Below are 12,851 nucleotides of genomic sequence, written 5' to 3' on the forward strand. Positions count from 1 at the left end.
TATGAACTTACAGACTTTCTATTCAGAATATTATGAATATAACTGTATGCCATTTTGCAAGCTGAGGAAAAGAATATTTTCAGTGGTTTAGTGGGATAACATTACAAGCAGTACAAGCCATGTTGCTGGATGAGTAGGAAACATGCCACTTGGTTTCTTCATGAGAAAAAAGGATTGATGATGGGTTGCTAAGTAGAGATACACAGCGGCAACAATTTTTTGGTATTTCAGCAGAAATACCAGATAAACATCCTTGACATGAGTGATAAATTGTAGTGGAAATAATGTGCAGTAGATCAGGAATGATCAAGTGGGATGTACTATCCTGTGAATTCAACCTAGTTTGTCAGGCAGCTTGGGAGAAACCAGAGGCTCAGAGTTGGACTTGATTTTATTTTTTTTAATCCTGTGTTCATATGTCAATGTTCAGTATTTTATGGTTTTTATTACCAGATAAGTTTACGTTTCTGAGATCTTTGTCTCGCACACAATATCATGAGATTGAGCACATAGGCCAATAAAGAAGGAAAAAAAATGAGGAAATGGGCTATTTCTTGTCCATTTTCACTGAGAAATAGACTGTACTTCATATACCGCACTATACTACTTTATGTGTTACCTTTCTGCTGGAGTGTGTAGCCTGGTATGAAGCCACCTATGAGCTGTATGTTCCAGATCCACTCTGTCAAAAGCCTGGGCGAGAACCTGGCACGTGGCCAGCATCCAGGTCTGTCTTCTCTTCATATGCCCAGATATGCAGAGGTGCATCCAACCAGCATGGCAAGGAGCAAACTGCAAGTAGGGCAGCGGTTTCAGTAAGCCATGTTTTGCAAATGATGTAGATTTGTCTCGTGCTGCAGAAGCAGAATACCTTTAACCCAGTTACAGCTTATCGAGAGTGTAGATAAAGCCAGACCGATGGGTCGTGAGGCAGCTTGCAGCTGGGGGATGGAGTGGAGTTTCAGTTCAGCTCAGTGACAATGAAATTTGTCTCAGGGTCACACTGCCTAGTTCCTAGTTTTGTAGTTAACTCATCATCTCACTTAGCTCCTTCCTGCTTCTGCTTCCGTATTGTAATGTAAGTATCAATAGCTACCACAAAGTGGTTGCTGTATTAACTTGCAGATATTTCTAAGGCATTGTAAAGACATCTGTGTGATGAAAAGCATTGAATCTAAAATTTACCTTGGTTCTTAAATGCCACTTTGGCAATTTTTATCCCACTGGTTGTCACAGTACAGAAGAATCATAGCTTGTAAATTTTGCTGTAGCAGATGCTGTAATTGTCCATATAGAAAGAGATTAAGCTCAACAAAGGTAGAGCTTATCTGGACAGATGAAGCCCTGCCCAACACTACATATTTTAATTATACTTTTTTAGGCTGAATCAGCGTGTGTCCCAGCATGCTCTGAGAGGTCAGCTCACTGGGTATTACAATAGGCTAAGAAACCTCTTAGATGTTTTCCCTGGCTTCAGAGACAAGTACTTCCTAACTGGACTATCTCAAGGAAAAAAGGGGAGCAAGACTTAAAGAAAAACCTTGGAGCTGATCCCAGGTTTGTATCATGTTTGCACGTGTGTTCCTGGGGTCAGAGTCCTCAGTCAATGCATATTACTAAGTAAAGGTGAATACATGTTTGTAAGGGAAATGGTAGTCTGGAATTGCCCTGAGCAGTGTATTCTGCCAGTCTTCAGGTGACTTTGATGGACAGAGAATGTGCACAGTCGGAGTCACTTGCAAAAGCTGGCATACAAAGAATGAAAACTTTAGAAATGTGCTTACTTCTAATGCCAGTGCTGCATGTAAGGGGGAAAGAAACGGATAATCTCAATTACAGGATGTAAATCTTCTGCTGTAATGATTAAGCCTAAGTAGTGAGGGTTATCTCACCCTTTTAATTTTATTTATTTAAGATTGAAACAAAACCTGTTAATAAGTTTCAGACATGTGACTTGTTGGAAGTTAGGAAAGGAGAGGAAAAGCACACAACAGACTAGGGGATGACCCTGTATCATCTGCCTCTTTCAGATGGGACAATTTTTTGACCATGTCATAAGGATCTCCTTCCTCAAAACTCGTGGCTAGCAAGGCGAGCCCTTCTGCAGACTCTCTGTAAGTCTCTGGGCTCCCCATATTAGCACCAGCAGGCAGACAGTTTTAGCTGTGAAAGTAGTCAGCCAGGACACTGGTTTTACTCTTGATCACCTTGTTCTCCAGCAATAGAGAGGCCCAATAGCAAACACAAAAAAACCCACTCATTAATGTTCAGGCAAAAGTTTTAGTACCAACAGAGCCGTGGAACAGGCTGCCCAGAGAGGCTGGGGAGTGTCCCTCCCTGGAAATATTCAAACCCCACCTGGATGTGGTCCTGTGCCCCCTGCTCTAGGTGTGCCTGCTCAAGCAGGGGAGTTGGACAAGATGATCTCCAGAGGTCCCTTCCAACCCCTGCCATTCTGTGATTCTGTAATTCTGTGATAAGAAAGATTGAGAGTGTGGTTACAAGCCAAACAAATCATAAAATGGGGTTCAACAAGGTACTTGAGAAGACGATCATCACCCCTTTCTTGTTGTTCAACTGCATGCCAGACACAGGCTTGTGGAGCTACTCTAGTCTAGGGCTAGCTCTTATCTGGCTAGTAGTTGCTGAGGAGTAATCCCATCACAGGCCCAGAGTACTGGCTGGTGTTCTGCCTTTATCTGCCTGCTTTTATTGGGCATTACCTAAGGCAATGTATTTTGTACTGCTGTCTCAGATGCCCTGAGAAGCTTTTAAGCTCTATGGTATTTTGCATATCATCCTAAAAAGTTTTACATGGTCCATTCATAACACATTCACTCTTATCTTTAGAAAAGGCCTTCTCTGGACACATTAACAGAAGAGATAATAGTAAATCTGGAGCAAAATATTTTAGTAGACTTACATTTCAAGCTCAAGCTACCCCCCAGCCCAGGTTCTTTCAGTCTGGGGGTTTGTGGGTCACACAGTGTCCATCTTCTGCCCTGAACTCATTTGGGAGTTAGGACCTAGAGCGGTTATTTGTCATCACAATTGTTTTGGTTGGCATCCTAGTTTATTAGCAAGGCAAGAGTCAAACATGATTTATTTGCACAGAGGAGCTGAGTTCAGCTGCAGAACCTATACTTCTGCAGTTCATGCTATGCACTACCTGCTAGTCTTGGTGTCACAGGGACACTGAGCAAAGAATAAAGCCATGGCATGTTTCAGCAGTATCTGTCTTTTGACAGAGAGGGTCCTGCAGAGCATTGCTGCTGTTGGGATATTCAACATACAGATCAGTGAGTCCTAGCATTCTGCACCCTAATCGGATATTGGTTGTGCCTCTTGGACCTGTAACTTTTCAAAAGCAAGAAAATATTTCAATACCCTGTAATACTTTATAGGGTTATACTATTACACTTCTTCAAAAATGTTAATGTAAGCAGTTACACATTGTCCTTTTACACTTTGAAATGAATCAATCTGAAGCAATAAAACATCCTAGAAAATAAGCATGTATACATATGTATGTCCTTTTATTTCTTAAATAGCCCTGAATTTTCTGAGGTTGCCTTTTCTCTTCCTGTGCTTTGACATTTGCCTGTGTCTCTCCAGCAGCTTGCGGCCCAGCCACACTCACTTTCATATCACTTGCTATATTGTGCTGCTTTTCTGCGTTTGTTATACAAAGGAAGCCGAGAGCAAATCCTTACCTACCAGAGGGAGGCAGACGTGAAGGTGTCCAGAGAACAGGTGAGCGTGGGGACCACTGCAGCCCTTTGCACCTGTGTCGACCTGTCCTGTGCAGGGCAACATGGAAACTGGCGTTCATGCCGGGAAGGGAGCTGCAGGGAGCTGGAGAAAAGATTTTAATTAAAAATGGCTTCTGCCTTTTCAGCCCCTCTGCCCTTTTTTTGTCCCCACTTATCACTTATTACCAGTTAATGTTTCATTTTCTGTTGTTGGTTAACTGAAGCTAAGAAGCACCTTGTAGACAGCAACTGTCAATTAGTTATGATGAAAGCAGAAATTTAGCTTCCATCTTGCCTGCATTTAGTGGATTATAGCAGGACATTAATTCAATTGCTTTCTTATCTTCTGATCTAATCTCAGTGCCTGCATTTGTGGCTGCCAGGCGCTTGAGGGGTGAGCAGGTCCTGCCTTCTCCATCCCTCCCTCCTTCTGAGAAGGACCGGCAGCTGGGAGGAAGAAACACGTATCTGGTGGATGGGGGAAAGGTGGCTAGTTATAGCGGGGGAAATGCAGAGAGGAAAAAAGATAGGTGGGGAATGAAGAGGGGGGAAAAGAGAAAAAATAGCATGGACTAAAGAAGAAAGGAAGAAAGGAAAGGAGAGACTCTGGGGGAGGAGCAGAAGAGATAATGGGAATAGTTATCATGAAAAGCTTTTTGCAAATATATATATATATGTATTTCCATAAGCCTAAAATTCATTAACATCAATGGGAAATGTGTGAGAATAGACCACCTGACTTCAGACACCTGTATCTGACTAGACTCCCCAGTAGTCAATAGGTGCTTCAGAGGGATGATTTGTTTAGACTCCTACTTTTGGGTGAGATGTGTTGTGTCCTGGAGGTGCCTCTTTCTCTCTCCAGGAACTTAGGGGAGGTGCTCATATTGTAAACATCTCCATTTGGTCAGATGAACCCTCTGTCCTTCCTGATTTTGCTGTCTTTATGTAATATAGAGTCCAGCTGCAGCGGGATGAAGGGAGGGCTGTGGATACATACCCTGCACCCACCCTTGCTGACTTACCTAAGCCTTAGCAGTATCCCTTAGGAAAAGGCAGAAGCACTTGGGTGCAGCAGAAACATTATCTTACATAAAATAGTAAAAGATTCCCTCCGCAACCACTGACTTAAAAGTAAATGTTAGAGGGAGGAAGAACAAGGAAAATGTAGGGCTGTGGTTTCTGTGCAGTGGTGCTGTCCTGTCCTTCCCTTCCCCTAGCCTTTTTTTTGTTCCCAGATTTGGCATATGAAACTAGGTCATAGCTTTTAGCCATACACGCTCTAAAAGTAGCAGTCACTCTGTGAGCATGACACAGCACAGTTTTTAGGGTTTTTTTACACAATGTAGAAAACCTGTTTTATTTGGGATTAGACTGTGTTTTAGCTGTTTCTTCGGACATGGCACTGCGAATGGTTTGTGTGTTGCTAGGGCAGGCAGCACCAGGGCTTATCTGGATGCAGTGGACTGTCCTTATTTTCTTTCTGAAGAACTTAGGTGCCACATCGTAGCAGGGTTTTGTAGTGTGGGACTCCTTCATAACACGGCTGCAGAGAAGCCAGACGTAACATCCTGTGGTGAGGCGGGGAAGTACAGCATTTGTGACAGGCTGCCCACAGTCCTTGTCCAATGAGGTCTGTAAAGATTAAGCACATCTGGACGGCCTGTGTGCTTCTGCCTCTGGAGGAAACCCTGGTCGCTCTCTTTGTGCTCTCCCTGCTGGTATCGTTTACGGGCTGTGATGTAAAGCACAGGAAACAGAGGGTGTGAATACGAATCTCACCCTGAAAAGCGACACTTGTCTGGTTTCCTTAGGTACAATTTGTGATTACCATTCTTGTGCAAAAGTTAGTAGGGCACAGCTGGCTAAACAAACCCTGCCCAGATATAATTTCTGTGCTTATAACATGGAATATTTAACCTTTCATTACACTATCCCACCCAAACCAAAGGTCTATTTTTTGCATTCAGCCTTGTTTTTTTTTCCCCAGAAAAAAAAAAGAAAAAAAAAAGATTAAAAACCCTGCAAAACTTACTTCAGAAAGAGCTGAACTTAATCTCCAAGCTGAATTTATATCTCTTATTTCAGAATGTACTAGCTGCATATCGTACTTCATCTTCACGTATGTGAAGACAAGAAATGGCACGTTGTATACAAAAACAGGAAAATACATTATTCATGTGACAAATGTATTTTCATATCTTCTGGCAAAAAAGTGGGCTGCCTACTAATAATTGCACATCATATTTTAAAGTAATGATACAGATTTTTAATGCCTGTCTGCTGCTTTGCCCTGCCTGTCTCCTGTTCTAGCCAGCAAAAGCGTGTTCCCAGGGGAAGAGACCCTGAATGCCCTCAGTACAGCAGCTCACATCCCTGCTTTATAAATCACACGCTTTAAGAAAGTTTCTTTCAAATTACTCTCAAATTCAGCAGGTGTTTGAGGTCAGACCTTTACCTTGCATCCTACACATGGAAGCTAAATCACGTTATGTCTAAAATACACTTGCTCCAAATCTTAGAGGCAAATCCTATGTTCAAGTAACAGTTTTATCAAACTTAAAAAAAATGTCTTTCTGGGAAGTGACAGGCAGAAAGAAGCCTCAAAATGCTGAACACCTCTCCCTTCTTGCTATAACTTAGGTCCTTCCGTCCTCGACCACGCTCTTTGCTGTCTCCAGATGGATGCACCTTCCTTAATTTGTGGTTCATCCCTCACCCTACTGAAGTGCTGATCATGTTCAAAACAATTCCAGAGAAGGTCAGTTTTTGCCAATGCTAAAAGAGATTTTGTTCTAGGCAGTAAGCCACATGCATCTTTTTGCATGCATTATAATTTTGCTTGTCACTGGCAATGGGGAAATAAACATCAGTGGTTTTTATCTGGATGCAGCTAGCACACACCACTGATGAAGGGTGTTGATGAAGAGTGCCTGTCAGAAAGAAGAAAGCTTCGGTCCCCTTGGTTTAGAGATAGAAACGAAAGTAAACTGAAAGGAAGAATCCTTCAGTTTAAAGACCACAAGTAATTAAACCAAAACCCAGCTATGCTGCATTGCTTTTCCTATTTGTGAAAGTATTCCCCATGCCACCAGTTTACCAAGTATTGTCGCTGTCCCCACATGCAGAAAGTGGCAGGTTGGGACCTTTATGTCCTCTGACTTATTTCTGCTGAAATAGGGAGGAGAGGGGACAGGAGGGAGGAGGCCTCTGGTCTAGCCCTGGCAGTGCGGGACCTGGAGACGGTGCAGCACAGGAGGGGAAGGACTGCAAGAGGAAGGCTGCCTGGCCGTGTCTATAATTTGGATAGATATAAACAGTGAGAAAAGAACTTGTATGAGACACGGGAGAAGCAGTTTCTAAACCAGAAGCTGTGACACCAGAAGGGGTGGTGACAGCTGGGAGTGATATCCTGAGCCTAAACAAAATCCAGTGCTTGACCTTGCTCTGGGAGCCCCAGTGCCCTCCCAGGGAGGTCTAATTTGGTGCCTGGGAGCAGTTGTGGCCCAGGAAGCAAAAAGATTTGCTACTTTGGTGTGTTTGCTTAGGGACGATCATCTGAATGTTTTTATTTGTGCATTGGTCTTGTCTGCAGGCTGCTCTCAGAGCTCTCCACCTAAGCCTAGGAATTGTTGGTGCATTTCATGACGTGGTTTCATATCTCCTGGCTTTTGCTCAATTAGGAAATTCTCCAAACTGCTTTTGTGCCTTAAACGCAGAACCTCTGAGCCCAGACTGGGGAGGGACTGACACAATTGGTAAGTAACAAATACTGTGTGTTTAAGGGAAACGGTTCCAGGTGCAAAAGGGTGTGAAAAGTTGACGGCAAAAAAGGGGCAAAGAGAACATGAAGATGAGATTGATGTCAACTGAAGAATAAAGTCAAGATGAAATTACAGTCTTATTTTTTTATTTTTCCTGCTCCATTCTACTGATGGAAGACTGTTGTGTTTCAGGAACATGCCCACAGCACCACAGATCTGTCACAATCTCACAGGAAAGCAACATACCTACCGGCCTCGGGAGGTCTGCTCTGGCAGGGAGCAGAGAACATGGTCCAAAAATTGCTCTTCCGCCTTGCTCTTCCCTCTGTTAAGCCATCTGGTCAGCCCATGATGAGTTTGTCTTTACCACAAGATTAAAAAAGCCAGGCTTGGGATCCTCTAGTAAATCTGTCACTTGATTTTCTTTTGAAAGGGTAAAACAGCTGAGGTGTGGGTCATCCTGAATGAACATGTATTTGTGCAGAAAATAGTACCTGTTTCCCTAATAGCTTTCACTTGTTGTTGATGTTAAACTGCACTGCAGGAGTGGGATGTGTCTACCTTTCCTTTAGTGGTTAGCTGTGAGCTACTGGTATCTAACCACCATTCAGGTGCCGTGCTGTCACTGGACATCTTTGCTGGACACCATTACAAAGACACCTTCAGAGGAGTTGCTTGTCCCAAGCTAAAACATGTTCAAAGTGAGTGGGATGAAACCCTCTTTGGAGGTGCCTGAGATTGCAGGAGCCAAGTTAAAATCGATGCCTAATAATTAGGCAACTAAAGTCACATGAGATAATCCTGTCCCAAGTGCTGAAGTGCCTTTGGCATTTGACTTTTAAGCCACTGGATTATTCCCACAATGTAGTGAGCTGGAGTTTCAAAACACGGCATGTTATTTGTACCTCCTCCTCAGTGTTGCATGTCCTGCATGGCTGGACTGTTCTCCTGCCACCTAGAAATGCCCACATTTATACATCTGTACATTTGGTGCTGCTCAGGCACAACTCAGGAGTAAAAACTTTACCTGCACAGCTTCCCTTCTGTCCTGGTGTGTTTTAAAAAAATGAAAAATTGATTATGACTATTGGATAAAAACATTAAATTCTTCAAGAATTGGGAAAAATACGTAAAAGACTAGCTTTGTCTTATAATGTCTCCAGATTTTATGCCTTACATCTTTTTCTTTTTATGTAATAGTCTTCTTATCAGTTCTGAATTTATCTTTCATTTAAAATTCAAAATTTCATTTTAGAAGGGAATAAAATAAATAAAATTTCATTTTAGAAGGGAAAAATACGTAAAAGACTAGCTTTGTCTTATAACGTCTCCAGATTTTATGCCTTACATATTTTTCTTTTTATGTAATATTCTTATTATCAGTTCTGAATTTATCTTTCATTTAAAATTCACAATTTCATTTAGAAGGGAATAAAAAAGGGAATAAAGGGAATCCCTTCTAAATAATTTCATTTAGAAGGGATTCATTTTAGAAGTGAATCATAAATACTTGTTACAGCTTTTATTTTAATACTGTGCTTGTGAGTGTTTGATTTTGAAGTGGGTTTATTTTCTCTAACAAAAAGCAGTGCCTGTTCTGCGGTGTGCGCTCATTGTACTGTCAAGTGCGTACTAGTAACTTCGTTTGTATATGGCTGAGAAAGCTCATGTAAATTAGCATGTTTAATGAGCGCTGAAACAATCAAGAAGACTGAGCTCAGTGATCAGTGAGAACCCATATAACCAGATGTAGGAGGAATATTATGTGCAATGTATTTCAATTTCAGATGTATCCCATGTGTGCCTAGCTACCACACTTAAAACAGAAAATACAGACAATGATGGAGTCCTCAGTACTCTGCTGTCTCTATAATGCATTTTGAACAGACAATTTAACTCCATTACTCCTGACGAAGAGATCTTTTTTGTTGCTGCTGCTGCGGAATAATTTCCCTCTCCTCCAAATCAGACCATTTAACTTCCTTAAGTGATGGCAGCCCCTGCAGCCTGGCAGAGAGCACATTGGGTTTCTATAACAGGTGCTTCCAAGTTAAATCCCTTCTGCGGTGCCTGTGTCTTTGGAGGCAGTCAAGCCCTGTGTGCACATTTGCTACAAACGCTAAGTGAGAGCAGGTGCTCTTGTAAGGGTAATGGCTTGGGCTTGTAGTGACCCGTTGCTTTGAGAAGTTTTTTTGCTAGGCTTAAAGGGAATAAAAACACCTTAGAGCCTCAGCAGAAAAATATTCATTAGCTTGCAGAATTGAGCCCCAATAGTATTTTATAGAAAGCAGCTGGAGAAGTTGTCCCTATCACTCCCTACCAGGTAATAACTAGTTTGGGTTTCTGGAGTAAGTAAAATGCCATCTCAGGATCTGATTCTGCTCCTGTCTGACAAATTTGATCTCCATATTTTCAGTTGCAAGGGACCTACAATGATCATCTAACCAGATACGATAACGAGAAAGATATGCCACCGTCCTTGTTGGTATCTTATAATAATTGACTTTTTGATGGGAAAGGCTAATAAAAGAACCATTCTTTTGAGATGGTTGTAACTTTTCATTCCTACGCCTTTTCCTCCCTGACCTTACCACATCCTCATAATTCTCTACCTGCTATAATCTCTTTTCTTAAAGAAAGAAAAAAATTTAGAAAAGATGAATTTAAATTTTGTCCATGGTACCTGCTCCAAGATCATGAATTGTGCCTTTCCTGTAAGTGTAGAAATTTTCCTTTCTCTAAAGATGCCAATTTTACTTTAAGTAACAGTAGTGAGAGTCCTTACATGCTTCATTGAAGGATCTTAACATCCCATGTCAGAGTGCAGCTGTCCTATTATCTGAGCATTTTATTACCTTTATCTTGTGATTCATAGTTTACTAAACTAAGGGGGCTGGTAGCTGCTACAGAGGTAGACTTATGAGTTCCTGATCTTGTTTTGCTGTAGGATCTACATTTAATTTTATATTTTCCTTTAACAAAGAATGCTTAATAAGTAGGTACAGGACTTACCTGCTTATACCAAGATCTAGGTTTATCCTCCTGTGAAATGTTGTTATTTACCCCATCACAGAAACCCAGCTAAGATATACTTTTCCGAACTTTCTGAAAAGTGACTGTCTTCCTTTTCTCCCTGCTCTCCTCCCGTATATTGTCTGTCAATAATGGTGACAGAGAGGTTTGAATGTACTCAACAGAATAACCTTGGCAGAACCAAAACAAGGGCAAGACATGCAAAAGTAGAGGAAATTTCAACTGTCCTCCCCTCTGTAGATGCCACGTGGTGGCATGATGCAAGACGAGATTTGTAGGTGTAGCCTGCTTTGGGTCAGGCGGGCTAGGGAGTCTACCAGAAGAGAAACAACAACTGAACTTGGTTTTAAGTAACACACAGGACTGAGTTCAAAATGCTGCAGTTAAAGAGCTGTTCTTTAAGAGCAGTCATGATGTGCTTGCATAAAACATCCCTGAAGGAACAGTGAAAGCCAAATAAATATCACCATAGCTGAGCTCAGATTCAAAATGGGAAACTACATAAAAATGAGAATACTTGCTGAAAAAAATCTAGAAGGATTATCTAGGGGAGTTAAATCCTTGCAGATGGCATAGAGACTCTTTGGGGACATACTGGAGGCACTCAAGAAATGCATACCACATGTGAAGAAAGACTTAAGAAAGGGTAAGAGGATGCTGGCATGGCTAAACAGCAGGATTAAACAGATTATTAAAGCAAGAAATCATCCTTCAAAAAGCTGAACTTTCATCCAAATGAAGGAAACAGAAAGGACTATAAACTGTGACAAGATAAATATAAAAGGATTCAGAACAGCCCAGCAAAGATTTTGAGGAATGATTTTGCTGAAGGCATCAAGACTAATAATAAATCTTGTTTCAAATATACCAGGAAACCTGCCAGAAAGCCTGTAGGGCCAGTAGGTGATCAGGAGTGTTCAGTGAAGATAAGTCAACAGCACACATTTTAAAAAGTGATTTGTTTGTTTCTGCATTCCCTGTGGAAGAACTTGAGGAGGTTCCCACACCAAAACCTTTCTTTATATGAGATGCATCAGAGGAGCTGCTGCAAGTGGAAATGTTGCCAGGGAAAGTTATAGCACAAGTGGACTGAAGTGAAGATGAACAAGTTGCCAAGGCTAGAAAATGTTCAAGAATTCTCTAAGAACTCAAGGGTTTATTTTTTTTAAAGAAGCCAAGTACTACCTACGGTGTGTAACTTCTGGCTTAACACTGCCTTGATACCCGAAGACTGGAAGTGGCTGATGTGTTGCCAGTTGTTAAAAAGAATTGCAAGGGTGATCTGGTTAATCACAGGCTGATAAAACCAATATCCATAGTGTTCAAATTAGCAGAAGCTGTAATGAAGTGGATGCATGGACAAATATGATGTATTTGGGAAAAGTCAATGCTGCTTTTGAAAAGTGCAGTCATGCCTTACAAACATATTCTCTGAAGGTGTTAACAAACATGGATAAAGGGTTGCCTGGATTGCCTGAAAGCTTTAATAGCCTCAACAGTGGCTGCTCTTAAGGAGTCTGAGCAGCCACTGGATATGTGAGGACACAGTCACAATTGTAAATAATTTGTTGAGATTTAGGAAAGAGAAGGCTGTAAATAAGCAACATTTGCGATGGATAAGAGAGGTTACCAGTGGCTTCCCACAGGAGTTTGAGCTTTCTCCTGTGCTGTTCAGGTGCTCATAGCTGACATTGAAAAGGAACCAAAGATAAGGTGGTACAGTGTGTACGTGATAGTGTGATACCCAGGATACCAAGGGCAAGGGCTGGCTGGAGAAGGACCTTACAAAACAGAAAAAGTGCAAAATAAAACAGCAGATGGAGTTCAGTGTGTCAATAAAATTATGTACCTGGGGGGAAAAAAAGCAATCCCAATGTATAAAATGACAGCCTCTGACTTGACCATTACCATGCAGTAATGAAATCTCAGAGTTATGACAGATAATTCTGTCAAAATTTCAGCTCAGTAGTGATTAAAAAAAAAAAAGCATAAAGCAAATTGATTCCCTTTAAGAGAGCAAAAATAAGAACACCACTACACCGCTGAATAAATCTGTGTTGTCAAGCCTACACACTTCTGTCCCTACCTGAGGGAGGACAGAGAGCTCAGAAAGGTTCCCAAAGGAGCGATATGTATGATGAAAGGTTGCTGGGTGGAACAAGCAGTACAGCTGTGGGAGAGGTCTGTAAAACCATCAGTCAAAGGCAGGAGATAAACAAGGAGTGTCTGCTCATGATCTTTTCCAGAACAAGGTGAATCCCAGGTGAACATCAGGTAGCTGGCCCTGGGAAAAGAAAAGGGC

The 12,851-nt window shown here is 41.7% G+C and overlaps 2 long non-coding RNA genes across 4 annotated transcripts in view; one reads left to right on the forward strand and one right to left on the reverse strand.

Moving 5' to 3' along the window:
* Nucleotides 1-3,954, reverse strand: part of LOC142054621 (uncharacterized) — a 36,983-nt gene extending 33,029 nt beyond the window's left edge. The window contains exon 1 of one of the 3 annotated variants that reach the window (XR_012659618.1): nt 3,718-3,954. This is a non-coding gene — a long non-coding RNA (uncharacterized LOC142054621). Of the gene's footprint in view, nt 1-3,713 lie in introns of all 3 variants that reach the window. The other 2 variants (XR_012659617.1, XR_012659616.1) reach the window with 2 other exon arrangements.
* Nucleotides 1,312-10,020, forward strand: LOC142054622 (uncharacterized). Its single transcript, XR_012659619.1, has 4 exons — nt 1,312-1,557; nt 6,396-6,513; nt 7,348-7,510; nt 7,694-10,020. It is a non-coding gene; the product is annotated as an uncharacterized LOC142054622 (long non-coding RNA).
* The last annotated feature ends 2,831 nt before the right edge of the window (nt 10,021-12,851 follow it).

The sequence above is a fragment of the Phalacrocorax aristotelis genome, chromosome 3, assembly GCF_949628215.1.
Source record: "Phalacrocorax aristotelis chromosome 3, bGulAri2.1, whole genome shotgun sequence".
NCBI lineage: Eukaryota > Metazoa > Chordata > Aves > Suliformes > Phalacrocoracidae > Phalacrocorax > Phalacrocorax aristotelis.